Source organism: Pteropus vampyrus, unplaced genomic scaffold (genome assembly GCF_000151845.1).
Source record: "Pteropus vampyrus isolate Shadow unplaced genomic scaffold, Pvam_2.0 Scaffold1000002647, whole genome shotgun sequence".
NCBI lineage: Eukaryota > Metazoa > Chordata > Mammalia > Chiroptera > Pteropodidae > Pteropus > Pteropus vampyrus.
In genome coordinates, this window is record NW_011917049.1 from 8,076 (window position 1) to 27,084 (window position 19,009).

The following is a 19,009-nucleotide window of genomic DNA, read 5'->3' on the forward strand; positions in this document are numbered from 1 at the left end:
CAAATTTCCTTGATTTTTTAAGTTTCTTGTATTTTTGTGTTGCTATTTTCACATTAGAAGTATCTTTGCTGGTTATCTTGACACGCGGTACTGCGACTTGGTGTTTTTTAGGTTTGTTACAGGTAGGCCTACTTCACTCTTCTTGCGCCCTCTTGTGGCGGAACTTTTCAGCTTTTGTGAGTTCACGTTCTCCAAACTGACTATCCCGGCTGCTGGAAACTCCACTTTTGTTTTCCAGAAGGTGGCGATGTAGCTCCAGTTCGTGGTGTCTTTCTTGCAAAAAGACCCTAGTTTTTATGAAACTCCATTTCATGTGAACACTCCAATTACCTGACCTCCTACCGCGGCCGTGCCCATGAGTGTGCACAAGGAGCTGGCTCCAGTTCGTGGTGTCTTTCTTGCAAAAAGACCCTAGTTTTTATGAAACTCCATTTCATGTGAACACTCCAATTACCTGACCTCCTACCGCGGCCGTGCCCATGAGTGTGCACAAGGAGCTGGCTGCAGAGGGGTAGGTGTGAGTTTAGTTGCTGTTCCTATCTGCTTCTTTCACTTCCTCCTCCCTCACCGCTCAGTATGATGCTGTGTAGGAAGGGGTCTCTCCAGCCATGACTGGCACAACTGGAGTAGCTGGGCACTCACTCGGTGCTTTCTACCTCCCCCACAAGAGAGGTCACCACTTTCCACTTCCTCCGTGGCAGAGGTCGCTGCTGCTGGACACCTTAGCCCTGTCCAGTGTTGCCTTGTGGGGAGGTGGGGGTAGGCCAGGTGGAGTTCATTCCTCTCTCCAGCACCCAAACTCATCCCTTTTCTGCTCCAGGGGCTACTGGAATCTCCCCTCAGGTTAACTGAACTTCTACAAATTCTGTCTCTCCCCAAGTCGTGGAGGTCCAGCCTCAACACTGGCTGCTGCAGGACAGAGATGGGTTTCTCCACCAGCCTCTGCATAAGGGCGAAGCCACGCACTGAGAAGTCGCCATCAGCTAGTTCAGCTCCATGTTTTGCTGCCTTGACAGAGGTGTGGCACTAGCAAAGTTCCTCTTATGCTCTCCAATGCATCCTTTTGTTTTGTTTTGTTTTGTTTTGTTTTGTTTTGTTTTGTTTTTTCTCCAACAGAATGTTGAAATCTCTCCTCAGGAAACCCGGACTTCTGCAGAGGCTCACTTGTCCGTGGGTGTCTGCCCAGGTCAGCACTCTCCAGGTGTTCCAGACCACAGGCAGCAGGGACTGAGGCTGGCTCACAGGCTTCTGCCATTTCCACAGCAGATACCAAGATCTGTCTGCCCATTGCCTGATGCACAGGTGAGCAGGATTCCTCCTGGGTCCCTTGGAGTTCAGTGTTCTGTGGGTTCCACAACTTCCACAGAGGCACTTTTGTTCACTGATGGATGTCGGATTTTAGTTGTTAAATGGGGGCCCAAATGAGAGAGATTTTATGCCACGATGATGCTGACCTCACTCCCCGCCTCCAGGTTTTCACTACTTGCTCCCATAGGGTAAGCAAGTCTGGGCCAGACCTGCTCCCTGGACGGGTGGGCCATTTCTTCCTTCTCCACTCTGAGCAGTTTGGTGGATAAGTAACTCAAGGACTCAGTGGGGGTCTGGCCATTTATCTCTCTCTCCTTCCTTTCCAACAATCTGTGCTGATTCCGTAATTTATCTTTGGGAGAAAAATTTATCTGTTAGGACTTGAGCATAAACTATGTGTTTTAATTCAACTTTTGCCAGACGTTTTTGCCAGACCTTGTTCAATTATTAATAGAGAGATACTGTGGTTCCCACTCAGCTACCATTCTTTACATAGAACTTCTTTGGAACTTAATTAAAGAAGCTTGCTGAATGGCATGGAAGAATGTAGGCATCCGCTGGCCCTAAAGCAGGATCCTTTTATTAACACAGTACTTCACATGAAATCCCTATCATTTTAGGCTTAACTTTGAATTCTGGATACCCAATTCACTAGCTATCTGTGCATTTGAAAGGAGATTTAAATTTACTTATTGTAGTTCGTGCCTCTTAATATAGATTTAAAATTCCAAAGGAGGATTTTAAAGAATTTTTGTATGTGGGAAGCTACTGTACTCATCACAATAATCACTTTCTTCTGGTTGCAAGTAACGGAGACAGACTACAGCAATCTCAAAGGTAAGCCTGTTGATAATAGAAACTATTGTACAACTGGTCTAATCAATAGCCATGAGAAACCAAAGCAGTTTATCATTTCATCTCTTCATCTCTCTCATGGACAATATGCTTCTCTTTCCTCATCTGCTGCATTCTTCTCTCTATGTACCCGCTGGTTTCTTTTGCTTACTCTGAAATGCGTATAGATAGATGCGTATAGATAGACTCTCTCCCTCTCTCTCTCATGCGAGCACGCACATCATAATCTTTTCACTTTAGTGTCTGCAGTTAATTGACCTTTTTTCTCAAGCATTTTTGTTTACCAATTCTAAAGTTCCACGATAAAAATACAAGAAATCGAGGTCATCTTTCGAAGTCAAGCTCCAGGTACCGAGAGTCAGAAAATCCAGGGAGGAGGAAGCTGCGGTCCTGGATGCGGTTCATGGCTGCTCGGGCAGAGGGGCTTCACACAGATGCTAAAAACATGTCTCAATCGTGTTTTATGCTTACACGTTTGAGCGCTATTAACGTAAAAATATTAGGTTGTAGAAGAGGGGAATCTTCTTATTCAATTCTTGTGCATAAAAAGAAACACGTCCTTCACGACTGTTTTAGATATCTTTTGCTGCATAACAAATTACCCCCAAACTTAGTGGCTTATTAATAAAACAAAGTATTACTCATAATTTCTGTATATTGAGAATTCAAATACGGCTTACCTGGATTTTCTGCTTCAGGGTCTCTCACCGTCTGCAATCTAAGATTCAGCTGTCACTGTAGTCATCACAAGGCTCAGCTGGGGAAGGACTCACTCCCTAGCTCCACATAGGGCTGCTGTCAATACCAAGGTCCTTGTAGGTTGTTAGACTGAGAGCCTCGATTCATCGTCTTTGCCTGGAGCAACCCTCAATTTCTTGCCATGTAGACCTTTGCATAGGGAAGTTCACAGCATGGCAGCTGGCTTCATTAATGTGAACAAGCAAAAAGGCAAGGGCAAGAGGGTCACGGTCTTTTATAATCTAATCATGGAAGGGACATCCCGTCATTTTTGTCTGCATTCTATTGATTAGAAGCAATACACTAGGTCTAGCCCACACTCAAGGGGAGAGAATTATACAAGAGCTTGAATGTCAAGAGGTGGGGGTCACTGAAGGACATCTTAGAAGGCTACTTAATGACAGTCCACCCTCTGGCCTACAATAGTTCACATCTCTCACACATGAAAATATATTCCTGCGTTCTCTCTAAGTCTAATCTCATTAAAAGAAGAAGCACTTATTTGGGCCCCTTTCTCTTCAAATTGGATAGGTTTGTTTTAAAAGAGAAATTTCTGTTCTTGGAATGAGTTGAGAAGTTATTGTGTAATATCACTTATAAGCAGAGAAATTAACGCTCATTAAACTGAAAACGTTGACCAAATACGACCAAAATAAGGCTAATATCACCATCCTTCCTTTATACCTTTCCTTCTTTTGCTGATCAAAGAAAACCCAACTTTTATGTCTTTAGTCCTCATTTTAGAATCTAAGACACCCACAGGAAACCAACAGAAGACTAACAATGAAAGAAACACTGACTGGCTACTCACTGGGGCATCAGAATTGCCCATTCAGAGATTCTGCATTTAGTATTGCATCTTTGGGTCAGCCCTTGGCTATACCCACCATACTGCGAGCACTGTAATAGTACTAGGTGAGGTACAATATGAAGGAAAAGTTGGGCAAAACTATGCATTTTAAGTGCCACAGAAAGGATGCCTGCTGTGAGCCTCATGTTGACTAAATAATTGGGAGCTCAGTGATAACAGGGATGGGATGAGAAGGTTTCAGAGAGATGAAAATGGAAACAAGGCTTGAAGAATGAATCAAAATTAAGTGAAGCAGATGAAGGAACATTATATGCAGCTGGACTGCGGCTGCAGAGAGAAAAGGGAATAGTAGAAGATAGATGGGAGTGGATATGACCCGATTGGGGCGAGATCTTCGTAAATTAGGCTCAGGAATATGGATGGACAGCAGATATAGTGTATGAATGGATGAGCGACAATGTCTCTCTCATCCTTGAATCCCCTAGTATTTCGTTCTAAACTTTGCACACTATAGACTTTAATAAATTGATTTGTACTGAATCGAAGCGAAGCAATGCCTCCTGAACTAAGTATCGAAAGAAGACCTAGTACAAGGTTTTCTGTGCTTCTAACCTACTTGTGACCTGCGTCAAGTTTCTTCCGGACTCTGGCTCTTGCCTGTGAAATGGCGCCATTGGATGAAATGAGCCCCGTAGTTAAAAGAGCAACACAACAAGCTGAGAATCGCACAGTGCTCTTGACTCCACATCTCCTTTTCTGCAACATGATATGACTCACCACAAATAGTCTTGAGGCAAGATAACTTAGGAACGATTGGTTGGCATGTTGAAAGCAATTAGAGGAGCCCTGAAATATCACTGGTAAGTGTATATCAGCCCCAGGGGTAGCAATGTGTTTACAATTTTTTTTTAATCTGATACTCAGGCTTTTGTTATCTCTACATCTATGCTCTGAGATTCTTTTTTTCCTGGCCAGATTTAATTTTTTGAGTGTTAACAGAAGCTAAAACACCATATGGAAAATTGCCCAATCCTTCTCGATTTCAGACTTCAGAGTTCTAAATAAAATTAAGGTTGTCACTATATGTTTCTTTCTCTGGTTTTCTACTCCTCAGATCCAGGTCAAAAGCAAAGGGCGGATTCTGTAAATGTTAATGAGATTAACTGAATAACAGTTCACTATTTCCTCTCCTAATTAAGAATCAAGATGTTTCAGGAGATTGGGCGAGGACTTTTTTGAACTGATGATTGTAAACCAAAAGATTTAAAACCACTGAGATTTACTCACATGTTCCTTTATAATTTGCATTTTTTCATGTACATGATCTAATTCGGACTGAGGAGTTGAGTAACCAAGGGAACTTTACAATTTAAAGCAGACATCTACGGTATTTTTTCTGGAAGGGGTTAATTATAGCCTTTGCCACTCCAGGTCCTGGGGCACAGGGAATAAGGGGGCAAGCAACACAATCCCGAAATTGGTAACGGTTGAGTTTGTGGTTTTCTCTCCTTTTACTCTAAGGACCCTTTGCCCATTTAGCAATGCTGCATCTTCCAAGGCCCTAAGCAAATCTAATTTTGTAGTGTTAATCAAGGCATTTCTTTGTGGACATTTAAGGGCCTTAAAATTGGGAAGAGAGTTCCCATGAGGCTGTAAGTCACACAGGCTATGCAATTAGACAGTAAATAACATGTATTGATAATGATTCTACAATGAACAGCGGCTGTGGAAGATACAGAGAAATAAATATAAGCTCTGATCCTCGCTCTTAAGGAACTTTCAGTCTAGTTGAAACAGACACAGGCATATAGTAATAAGATGCTGAAAATGAAACTCCCCCAATGAATAATATAGACAATAAAGGTCTTAGGCGTTTGGAAGTGGGAGGAATCACTTCTATAGTGAGACTCAGGGTGGCTTCAGAGAGTTGTATCTTCCTGCACACCACCAAGACCTTGAAACAAAACTGGGATGCTGCGCTGTTTGAACAGGTGGACCCCAAGCAAGGTAATGGTAGTGTTGATAAGGATTTCATATAGAAAGATTAATGCAAAGCAAAAGGGCCAGGTCAGAAAGAGACAAGATTTATGGAGAACATTCTTAGCTAGAACACAAGAACTACTTGGTTTTACCTCAGGAAATATGACTCGGCACAGTTGGGGTGGCATTTTGAAATAAACAAACAGAAAAAAAACCAGTTCAGCCAAAATCAGGGAACACAAACTGGATCCCTGGTTCTTAAAAAATTATGGAACAGAAATATTTCCATTTGTTCTCCTGCAATTAGTAAGGAGAACAGAGTATTTTCTATTTTAGCTCTCACTGCATCTATAATTTAGAACCAGACAGGAACAGTGGCAGAAGTGCTGGGTTTTCATAAATTCTTGTCTTGGGCATCAGGGAACTGAATTAGACGATGCCATTTGGGACTGACTTATTTAAGAGTACGATCGATCATCCTATCTTCTTTTTTGTGCTTCATTTTTGTGTACGTGTAGGAGGGATGAGGGTGGCTACTATTTGTCTGTTGTATTCTAGTGATCCAGCAAAGGCAAGTAATCATTACTATATTGCAGCACCTAAATATAAAAAGCAAATATTAACAAAACCAAAGGAAAAATAGACAGCAATACAAAAATAGTAAGGGCCTTCAATACCCCACTTTGAATAATAGATAGACTATTCACCCGAAATCAATATGGAGACAGAAGTCTTATATAACACTATAGATTAAATGGGCCTAAAAAAGATGTATATACCATTCCATGCAAAAGCAGAACATACATCCTTCTCAAGTGTACACACACCATTCTCCATGATAGATCATATATTGGGCCACAAAACAAGTCTTAACAAATTTATCAAGCACCTTTTCTTACCACAGCTGTGTAAAACTAGAAATCAAAAACAGAAGGAAAGCTGGAAAATGCACAAATACATGAAAATTAAACAACATATTCCTGAACAACCAATGTGTCAAAAAAATGAAGCAAAAGCTAAATAAAAATCTTTACAAAAAGAAAGTAGAAACATCACTAACCAAAACTTATTAAATGCAGCAAATGCAGTTCAAAGATGAAAGTTAATAGCTCTAAATCCTACATTAAGAAAAAAGACCTAAGTAATGTCAGAATCGTGGAGGCATAAGTTCTTCCTCTTTTCTCTCCTTTTTTGAACAACAACTCATTAGCTATCAATAACCAAAGAAAAGTGCCTGCCACACCTTACACCAAGGGACCTGAGAGGATTCTTGCACACTTGTTCATCAGAAAATAAACAAGACTTCGGGATGGGCTGAGGAGCCAAGGGAATCGATGCCCGGCCCCGCTCCCACTTGCTGTGATGGGCGGTAGAGGAGGAGACGGGAAGGTGGGCCCCTGGCTTGTGCAAACCTGAGCAGATACCCACGGGCGAGAGAAAATTTGTACAAGTCCAGCCTGCCTGAGGGGAGAATCCAGCAAACCATAGGGATATTTGGCGGGGATTGAGAAGATTGGAAACAGAGCAAAGGGAGAAACTTGGCAGAGCCACATCCACCCCAGGGAAACATTGTAGGAGGCTAAACTGGTGGCCGCAGAAGAGGTGGGAAGCTCCTTCAGAAGAGGTGGAAAGTGCAAGTGGTGATGACGGCCGCACTACCAGGTTGCCAGTGGAGAAACCTGTTTCTCTCTCGCAGCACCTGGATTTATGAGGAGGGACCTTCATGGCTGGGGGAAGAGAGGTGAAAGAGACGGAAGCAGATAAATATATATATAAAGAATGTGGTTCCTGATGTTCACTTCAGGTCTTCCACAGGAAGTCTGCCCACAAGCCTCTGGGAGTGCCCCACTCAAGGATCTCCCCACTTGACCCAGTGGAACCCCCATGTGCTAAACCTGACCTCCCGCTACTTGTGAGTGCACTGTACCGCATAAATAAGAACAAGCTCCAGTAGACAGGGAGTGTGCTAGGAAAAGTGCAAGGTCCCTGGGCAAAGGAAAAAGCACAAGCTGGAGCTATAGTGCCACCTTCCGGACTACAAGTGAAAGTTTCTAAACTTTCAACCTGCTAAATTCTAAGAACAAAAAAAGACATAAAAGCTTAGTTAAGGAAGTATATGCTACTAAATGTGAATGCAGAAGCACTCTGCTGAAAACACTATAAAAAAAATCAAGGAAATATGGTATAAAAACTGATAATTCTTCAGCAACCAAACTCAAAGTCACAGAATATTGTGATCGAAATGATAAAGAATGCAAAACATTTGTTATGAAGCAATTAAATAAGCTACCAAAAAAAGAAGTCAGAAAGGAAATTTACTGAACTCGGAAATAAAATGGATGAACAGAAGGAGTTCTTTACCAAAAAGAATAAAATTATAAAAAAGAACCAAACAGATATTCTGGAGCTGAAGAATTCAGTAAATGAAAAGAGTGCAATAGAGAGCATCTGTATCAGGGAGGACCAGATGGAAGACAGAATAACTTGGAGGACAGGAATATATAAGTAATAACTTTATGAGAAAGAGAGAGAAGCAAGGTTTTAAAAGAGTGAAGAAAGGCTATGAGAGCCCTTAGATTTGACCAGAAGACAAATATTGGAATTAATTGAGGTTCTAGAAAGAGAAGAGAGGGTGAAGACAACTTCACTGCATTACAGAGTGGGTATCACGTTCATTCACCGAAGTGACGCTGAACACATACATGTTGCAATTGTTGGTTAAAAACTTTTTTATAAATGTGTTTGCAAACACTTTACTGTGCATGCATTACAGAGTGATATTACTTTAAATTACGGAAATAACATGTAAAGAACGAATCCTGCAAGTAGCTCTTAAAAACGACTCTAAAAAAATGTTCTTAAACAATTCACTACATGCGTTACAGAGTGGGTATCACCTCCATTTCTGGAAATAACACCGCCGAACACATCTTGCAAGTAGCTTATTAAACATCGTTATTAAATGTGTTCTTAAAAACTTCACGGCATGCATTAAAAATGGATGTCACTTCCAGTCACTGAAATAACACTTGTTGACGTCATCTCATAAGTTGCTTGTTTAAAACAACTTCATAACAGTTGTTCTTAAACATGTCATGCCATACATTATGTCACTGAAATAAAACTGTGCTGAATGCATGTCCAAGCAGCTTGGTAGACACATCTTTATAATAAGTTTTAAAATCACTACATGCATTACAGATTGGGTATCACTTTCACTCTCCAAATAACACTCTTCTAAATGCAATTGCCAATTACCTTGTTAGAAACGTCTTTATAAATGTGTTCTTCAACGTATCACTACATACATTAAAGAATAAGTATAAGTTCCAGTGAAAAAAGCAACACTGTGCTTAACTCCTCTTTCAATTAGCTTGTTACATCTTTATTAAATAAATTCTTGAAAACTTCACTACGTGCATTATAGAGTGGGTGTCACTTCCATGCACTAAAATAATACTGCTGAATGCATCTTGCAAGTAGTTTGTAGGAACATCATTATAATAACTATTTGAATCACTTCACTACCTTCATTAAGAGTGGGTATCACCTTAATTTGCTGAAAATTTCTGTCTCGTATGCATACTACAAGTAACCTGATCAAAACAGTTTTTATAAAAAGTATTCTTAAACACTTCACTACATGCATTACAGAATGTCTATTATACCAAGTCACTAAAATAACTGTGCTGAACGCATTGTAAGGTAGATTGTTAGAAACATATGAAATGTGTGGGTTTTTTTTTTAATTCACTATGTGCATTACAGAGAGGTATCACTTTCACTCACTGAAATAGCTATGTGCTGAACCCATCATCCAAGTAGATCGTTAGAAACATCTTTTAAGATGCGTTATTAAACAACCTTACTACACGTAATACTTGCACTTCCTGAAATACACTATGCTGAACGCTACTTGCCATTAGCTTGTTAGAAACATCTACATTAAATGTGTTCTTAAGCACTTCACTATCTGCATTACAGAGTGGGTATCTGTTCCATTCACTGAAGTAACACTCTCTTGAATTCATCTTGCAAGTATATTTTTAAAAACATCTTTATTAAACGCCTGCTTAACACATTACTACATGTATTAAAGGGTAGGCATCACTTCCATTCATTAAAATAACACCATTTCAAATGTATGTTTCAAGTAGCTTTTGAGCAGCGTTTTAATTAAATGTGTTCTGAAACTTGTCCCTGGTGCTTCCTCCTCTGCCATTTTCTGTGACATCACTCCTATGTCTTAAAACTATAGCTAGATCTTCTAAGAGTACTATGACAAGCACTGAGTCATATAAAACTGTCTACAGTATTTATCAATATTTATCAAAATTCATTAACACAGTTGAAGGTCATAATAGTGTTTAAGCTAACAAACTCAACTAACTAATAAGCACATTTTGTGACACTTTAAAAAAGCCAAAAGAACCGAACAGGTATTGGGCTTAATTTATTTTTGTTCTATAAAATAAGCGTGATCCATTATTGTCTATAATGCCTACATCCTTGTGTGCAAGAGATTAGTATGAGCTTCACCTACTTCCTCACATACTAACTTGATGACACAACCCCTGTAACTGTGGTAAATGTTCAAAGCTCTCTGGGATTGTTGTTATTCCATCATTTTAGCATCATTTGCACTTTTCTCACATAGGGATAAGATTGAAAGCTGAATCCATGTAAAATAAGTAGGTGATGATCAGTAATGATACATCATTTTTAATATGCCATAGCTAGATAACTGTCTTGTAGAAGCATCTGGATTCAGGCATGGCAGAACTGTCTGAAATGATATGCTACATTTGTTGGGGTCAAGAAATAAAGTTCTCATACAGTTTTGTACAGTGGCAAATGACTAATTTTGTGAAAGACACGTTAAATTTTTTCTTAAGAAAACATTTTTCAAAGTTTATACAAAAACGTACTAAGTATCTGATCTTGAAACATTGTTAACCTCTTCACTAAAATTGGCACAAGAAAAATCTTGCTGTGATTCATAGACTTGCATACACAGAGAACTTCTCTTAGTCATCCCAACGAGGATATTGGAGCATATGCTTCATTTGTTCAAATCTTTTTTCTCAATCTCTCATCCCGACTTCAGCCGGCACGTATTCCGACGTTTTTATAGAAAAATGTTGTATTCCAAGACAATTTCCACAGCATCATTAACAAATAATGTATTAGAAAGAAACGAATTTTATAGGCAACTAAAATGCTCCTTTAAACACACACACAAAATTTTTATCTTAACCTAAAATGTATCCCATGTATTTCTACCTTGGCAGAAAAAAATATATATGCAATATTAAGGCAGAAAAATAGCTTTAATTTCATGAGGTTCTCACCAGTAAGGCTGTCTATGGGTGAGGAATCTGAGCACAGCTAGTGAGGCATCCAGACCCCATTCTCTATCTCCACTTATCACAGTGAGTATCTGTTTAATTCAATGATGCACTTAAGAGATCATGAGTTGCCTCCTGCTATTTAGACTCAAATAGTATGCTTCTGAGTTTTCACTTTTTAAATGGCTTTTCTATTTTTCCTCTGTCAGGCATCACGTGTGCCTGTTTTTGTTTCCTTTCTCTTTAGCTGGGGCTGGAAAATCAAATGACTGAGCTTAAAATAATTATTTTTTAAATAAATAAAAATAAAGTTATCCTAGTAATACTTTTTTTACATTTATTTTGCCCACCAGACCAAAATATTTCTTCATTTAGTATCTTCATTGATCATGTGGTATGATTTTTTAGGTTTCTGGAAAGGCAAACAAACTCCTGCCATTACCATATCGACAGTGCTTTAAGACACAAAAGGTAAAAACTTCAACATATTTGACTAAGTTGCTTTTCAGCTCAGCAACAGATTAATACCAATGTTTAGACTGCAGAGAGTATCAAAAAAGGTAATGTGTACTTGTACTGCCAAATATTTTTCTGTTACTACCCAATTCTCTAGTATCTCCTAATGATGCGTAGTTCCCTCAGAAGGCATCCTTATTGGCAACTTTAAAGTGACCATGCTGTCATCTTCAAAGGAAAACAGGAATGTTATGGTCACCATCTACCTTAAGTCACTGTCACCCACCAATCGGCAGGCATATATTCCTACCTTTTTATAGAAAAATGTTGTATTCCAAGACATTTTCCACAGCATCATTAACAAATAAGGTATTGTAAAGAAACCAATTTTATAGGCAACTGAAATACTCCTTTAAACGCAAAACATCTTCTGACATATTGAAAACAGCTCCTGGCCCCCTTGTGGGGTTATAGAGAAATGAGTTTAAAAACTGTTTTTTGAATCGTTTGGCTCATTAACGACACTTTTCCAGAGTGTACGCAGGTATTTAGTGGTTCAAGGATAAAGTACTGGATTAAGTCTGGATTTACTTCTAGTTATCTGTCAATGACTCCCTGGATCTCTTAATGCCTCCGTTTCTCCATTCTCTAGTTTCTTTTTTCATTTGTACCTGAAGTTCCTGGGGGGAAAAGGTATTATAAAAAGTACAGCCAACATGCATGAAGAAAAATTATGAGAAATTATAAAAAAAATGTGGCCTTTAAAAATGAAGAACTCCTATGTATAAATTGTTCTGATCAAAAGTGTTAATGCCTGTATGTTTGTAAAAAATATATACACAAACATGAACCTGGCTTGGTTGCCGTCCCATTGAGAGCCTCAAAAAGTTGAATAAAAATTCCATTTGAAAACCTTATGTCGTTTTATGGGTGCCGTGGGTCTGGTTTATGACTCTAATCCAGGAGTCAGCATTGACACCTGAGCGCCCAAGGACAGCCAAAGTGAACCTTCTCTGCAGTCCAATTTCTGTTCTCAACTCTGGTGCATTTATTCTATTCCGTATAGGAAAAGCCGTGTACCGATTTGTGCTGTCTGTCAATCAGTTGATATTTCTTAAATACAGATGCCATTCTCTGTGGAAAAGAATAAATAGCTGTTAATAGTTTATTAAGCGTTAATAGTTTATTAAGCACGTGAGTCTAATTCTCAGGCATGTTTAGCTCAAGGGTCGGCTCTTCTTTGCTGGGGAAACAAATCAGCCCTTCAGAACCTTATTAAAGGCTCCCGTTTGAGCGAAACGTCCTCTGGTGCGGAATTCCCCGCTGATGGCTGATCCGCTAACACGCCAGGCCTTCGACCCCCTCGTCCCCTCGTCGGACCCCAGACCCTCTGAAGTCTGGGCTGCAGGAGAGTGCGGGCAGTCTCGAGATCGCCCAAGCTGATCGCTGCTTCCCGGTGACCACACGACAGGGTGCTGGTCGGCGATACGGGTCCAGGGCTAATATTGGTTGGCAGGTCCCCTAAACTCTGGCCTTGGGATCCCAGTCCCGACGCACGCCCTCGGCCCCCAGGGTCTCTCCTGCACTGTGAAAGGGGGACTCGCCAGCGATCGTGGGCTGTGGCGGGGAGGGGTGGTGGCAGGACGAGGAGCTTCAGGGGCTCGGGGAGGGGGCAAGCAGCGACTGAACCGAGGGGGTGGAGCTGAAGGTAAGGGGTGATCCTGGGGGCGACGGCGGCCTAGTTCTCGGCCTAGGTGGGGGTCGGCGGTGGATCCGTGGCGGGTGCGGGATGCGCTGGGAGGAGGAGGTAGCCGGAGGCCCCGGGTGGCCCCTGCTGCACAGAACCTGAGAGGGAGGGGAGGCCGTGGGCCGTGGAAGCCCGCTTTCCCCGGGAGTCACCGCGGCGATAGACCCAGGCGCCTCCGGCCTCATCCTCAGGCTTTGGGAGCAGAGCAGGCAACCTCGGCAGGTGAAGGGGACTGTCCCGGGCAAGGTAGGCGGAGCGGCACAGTCACCCCTCACCGGAGGAGGCGGGGCCTCAGAAAGGTGGGTGTGGCGAGGGCCGGGCGGCGAGGACGTCACTTAGGAAAAGATGATGGTCCTGAGCTAGGCGGAGATGAAACTAGGGAAGAGGCGTGTGGGAGGAGGGGCGAGTAGGACTGTGCCAAAGGGAGGGGTGGTAACGGGGGGACGGGGCTACGAGTGGTGAGATCCCGGGCGCGGTCAAGGGCCACAGGCGGGCGGCCGCTTCAGAACGGCGGACAGCGGACGGGCGGCGCTGTCCCGAGCACACCGTGTCGTCAAAGACAGTTTTCGGCACCTTCTAACGCAGTCTTTTCTGTTTGGGGAGGAATACAAGTCTTTTCAGCCTGTACAGGTGTCCTGTTGGGGCTGAGACGCTGGGCTATCTAACTACGGGCAGTAGCGGTTCACGCTGCCCGGATCGCGGGCGGAGGAGGCACGAGATGGGGCGGCGGCTCCGCGAGAGTCCGCTCAGATCCAGGGAAACGGGGAACATAGAGAGCCTGGAAAGCCTAATAGCGTGCTGGGAGAGGACCCGCGGTGTGGACACTGTGCACTGGAGGCGAAAGATGTCCACTGCAGGCGGAGTTCCTCTTGGCTCTTAGAACAGATTCACCGTTGGTTTCTTCCTGCTGGTGACAAAGATCCTAACATACTACATTCCCGGCATGGGCCTTACCTTCTAGTGTGGCTTAACATGCAAGGAGAGAGTAGGAGATGGTGCCGTTTTTCAGCTGGGGCCCAGACAGTACCTGTCAGGCCAACAGTTGTCTGGGAGTAATGAAATGATTACATGGAAAAGAACTGTTAGGCACAGCCTTTTCTGGACTCACACATCCCTTTCAAATTATTCAACCACTATTATCCTTTGTTTTGTCTTGTTTTGGTTTTGACAGTCACATTCTCCATACACGTGTCTCTTAACCTTTTCTTAAATGCATGATTCTGATGGACTCCTGGTTTAGATTTTCTTCTGAGCATAAACACAAGTCACCAAGCGTTTAAATAACCGAAGCTGAATACAGTTAAGAGTGAAACAGAACTGCCAGAGTTCTTTCCCCAGGTGGTGATCCGGCGCCTTCCTCCCAGCCTCACCAAGGAACAGCTGGAGGAGCAGCTCCACCCACTACCTGCACACGATTACTTTGAGTTCTTTACTGCGGATCTCAGGTGAGAAGCTGTTTACCAACCTTAAGAAGCCGAGATGTGTTGTCACTTGCCGGCAAATCGTAGGTAATAGAAGCCATCTCCATTTCCATCTTCTTTCCCACAGGTACGCGGAAATCAGTACAGACCTTTATTTCTGCAAGTATTTCTAAGGAGGCAGATCCTTAAATTTCTCTAAAATATATTTGAACTATGCCTCTACTAGCATCACCATATCTAAAAAGAAAAATAGACCAATTAACAACATATTACTTAATTTTTGTATTTGGGGTATCGGTAAACCTTATTTCTTACAGCATTGAAAAGTAAACTGTATTAAGATATAACAAAGAAAAGTGAATAAGTAATAGCTGTATATAATCTGATGAATTTTCACAAGAGAACACATCCATGTGACTGGCACAAGATAAAGAAACAGAATATCTCACACCCTAGAAGCTCCCTTGTGCTCCCTTCCATCACTAACACCCAGACTCTACCCTGCCCTTCTCAAGTTGTATCATTTTCAATTTCCTTTTACAACTTTGTAGTTAGATGACTCTGACAAAAATTCTTATCTCCAAATCTCCCTTTCCTTAACAAAGAGACACCAGAACTCAAGTTAGACCATTAACAGGTGACAGGTCAGCTGTGATTTAGTGATCTTTAGTATGTTTTTGTTATTTTTATTTTTATTATTATCCTTTTTGTCTTCAATATCATGAGTTCTCATTTGTGGTAGCCATATAAACTTTACTGTTGAATAAGTACATTTAAGTGAAAAATGTCAGTCCATTCAATGAAAATACCACAAACAGGTAAATAAAGAGATGGTTAAAGAAAAATTTAGATCACTTCCAGATGACTAAGGTTTAGGAAAACTAGTACAGTTAAAGGGGGTCAGATGCTGGCCTCAGAGAGACTCAGACTGGAATCCCAGTCCTACCTTTTAACTGACTGCTCCCTCTGCAATGACCTAATTTCTCTGAGCCTCAGTGTTCTCATCTGTGAATAGGGTTGAAGTTCCTGCCAGTTAAGGAAATTGGTAGTTGTGAGATAGCAGAGAAAGATTTAGTTCTTCTGTAGACGCTGTAAAATGTGCTATAGTAAGTCATCTTAAAATACCTAAAAATGTTCTCTAAATCTCTAGTAAATAGTATTTTACAATATGGCATTGTCTTCTACAAATGCATCATAACTAGCTTGCACTGCAGCCATGATGCATGATTAGGCATGACCTTTGAATAACCTTGCCTTTGGTTTTCAATTCTGAGTCCAGTTATTTTAGCTCTGGCTCTGTGCAGTAGAGAAAGTGATCTAAAGTGTCTTTACCACATCACTGAAAACATCTCAGTTAATGTTTTGTTTGTGCGCTTATTTGTTCGCTTTTGCTAAAGAATATCCAGAATGTTGTGATTTACTGAGAGATGATTCTCTGGCATAAAGGTTTTATCTGAATTAGTTTCCAGACAAAGAAAAAAATCGGCAAAATTAAAGAAGTCATGCATTTTAGTAACTATTTTCACTGTTATCTCTCATTTCAGTCTTTATCCTCATCTCTACTCAAGAGCATACATTAACTTTAGAAATCCTGGTGATATCCTTCTTTTTAGAGATCATATGATAGCTAGATCTTCATTGACAGTAAAGATTGGGTCACTGGCTTTTGAAACTCTTCATTACACTCTCTAAGTACATTAATCAAGTTTTGCTAGAATGTGATTTTTTATTTAGAAGTTTTATGATACTAATCTAAAATAATTTTGTAAATTTCGATTCTGTTACTGGGATTATGTCCTACGTAAAAATTAAAATTATATATAAATCAAAGTGTTCCAGCAATTCTACGTAAGAGTGACAACCTATATGTATTATCATTGGAGAGTGAAGTTTTTCATATCAATGCATTTTCTGGATAAGTGAATTTTACTTTATGTCCCAAAACTAAATTATTTTACCAATAGATGATAGAAATTTTATGAAGTATGTTATTCACTTATATCTGTCTTCCTCAACAGAGTATGCTTCGTAACTATATCATTTCTGGATGACGCCATTGGGAGGGGATTATAATAATAAACATCAATTTTGATCCTGTTAAACTCATTGTCTGCTGAGAATATTATTTACCTCTACACTACATACTTCCAATTCTCTGTATTTTGGAGGTTCTGCTTTTGATTTTTTTCTTTTCCTCCTTTCCTGTCAGACAGAATGTCAGCTGTTGAGTTCACTTCTATCAAGTCTGTACACTTTTAACTGCATATTGTTTTGTATACACCCCTCACCAGACAAACTCTTCCCACTCCTCTCCGCCCCTTCCCCACTACTGATGTTTTCTTCTCCTCCAGTGAGGGTCACAAACTAGAAATGATGGTTAGGGAGTGACTAGGCTGAGGCCAAGAGATTTTTCCTATGTGTAAAAGCAAGTTTAATGCTTGAACTCTTTGGTGTCAAATGCTTACTTTTTCATTAATTCAATCAAGTGCCTTTTTCCTTTCCTTTTTAAAAATTGTAGTAAAATACACATAAGATAAATTTACCATCTTATTCATCTTTAGGTGTAGAATTCAGCAATGTTAAGTATATTCACATTGTTGTGCAACCGATATCCAGAACTCTTCTTACAAAACTGAAACTCTGTACTCATTACACAACTTCTTATTTCTCCCTCTCTCCAGCTCCTGGCAACCACTCTTTTACTTTCTGTTTGTGTCTTTGACTACTCTAGATAGCTTACAGAAGTGGAATCCCACAGTATGTGTCTCTTTGTGACTGGCTTATTTCGCTTAACATAATGTCCTCAAGGATCACCGATGTTGTAGCATGTGTCTTCCGGATAAATGAGAGTTGCAATGTCATAGTCCCCTGCTCATTCCTGACAAGTCTAAAAAGATTACTCAGTGGGTTTAGTACCAAGGTAGAACGTTCCATTTGTTGATTAAGCATATAGCAGATTCTCTTAGTGATCATTTCTATCTGTATGTTCTCCTCCTCCCACCACATAACAACAAGTTTCTACTAACTTTTATTCTAAATGTTTCTACTTGAAGCAAATCTTACCTTAATATTATTTACACTCTTTGAAAACTCCTCTTTTAGCCAACTATCTCTTCTAAGCAAAGTAATTTCCTTGAACTCATGTAACAGATTGATAATTGAATTAACCTTTTAAAATTAAAAAAATTTAAATGTACTAGGAAACCTAGTTAAAGATATTCCATAATACACTCTTTGGTTTGGAGAGATCTAGTTTATGAAGGTATAAATTGTATATGGTAAAATTCGCCATTCTAACATGTACAGTTTGATGAATTTTGAATGTATTTACAAATTCAAAATATGAGGAATCATTTCATTTAGTACATAATTGCCCTTCCTTTGTTTAAATGGGGAGTTTGACATGCTAAGGTTTCAGTTCCTTGAAAGTATAATTAAATTATAGTTTAACAGTAACATTATCATTGCTATGCTCACTCCTTAACTAAGCTACATTATTTTTTAAAAAAGAGATATACTAGAATTTCACAATTTTTTTTTAAAATTTGTTTCCGGTTAAAAGCCTCCAATATCCTGCAGTGGTATAATTTGCTCTGTTCCTGAAGATAGCCACGAAGAAGGTAAAGAAAAAGATGCCAAAACTGGAAGCGTTGAAAATGACGAGCCCTTTCAAAGGCTGGATTACAAAACTACCAAATTAAATACATCGATCAAAAATAATTTTTCCTCCTATATATGGGGAGGAGTGTATTTATTTTATTGTTTTCTTTTTAAATTCACAGATCTAGAATATAAGAAGTTTTTAGAAACTTACTGTGTAGAGGAAGAAAAAACTTCTGCCAATCCCAAAACTCTTCTGGAAGACATAGAGGCAAAGATAAGATAACACATTGGTTTGTTTTGCTCATTTCTACTCTTTATTTTATTGAGATATGTATTTATAGAGTATGTATTAATATCTTCTTTTCATGATTATCCTAAAAATTGACACTTACGACAGGCTTGGCAGAAATGTGGACTATTTCTTAGTTTTGAGAAAAGGATGGCATGATGGCAGGTTGGGAAAATATTCTGAGCATCTGTTGGTGGAGATCCCCTGCGTTATCGGTTAGTAGTTTGTTTCAAAACTATGATGAACGAATAGTGGCAAAGACATTTGAGTGCTCTCTGCCTGGCTGCAACAGGGAAACATTATATCTCAAATATGAAGTCAGTCATCTTTGCAAAACAGTCACAGAAATGAGATGCTTGCTTGGCTTAAGTGAGGTCATCTCGCTGCTGTTTACAAAATATCAAGCCACTGAGCAAACTAAACAAGTGAATGGATAAACCCAGCCAGAGCACA

The 19,009-nt window shown here is 40.3% G+C and overlaps 1 long non-coding RNA gene and 1 pseudogene across 1 annotated transcript; both read left to right on the forward strand.

The window, feature by feature from the left end:
* Positions 1 to 439: 439 nt before the first annotated feature.
* LOC111735512 lies at positions 440 to 2,534 on the forward strand. Its single transcript, XR_002778821.1, has 4 exons — positions 440 to 511; positions 1,138 to 1,302; positions 2,026 to 2,145; positions 2,459 to 2,534. It is a non-coding gene; the product is annotated as an uncharacterized LOC111735512 (long non-coding RNA).
* A 3,019-nt stretch (positions 2,535 to 5,553) lies between these two features.
* LOC111735511 lies at positions 5,554 to 18,634 on the forward strand (annotated as a pseudogene).
* Positions 18,635 to 19,009: the final 375 nt, after the last annotated feature.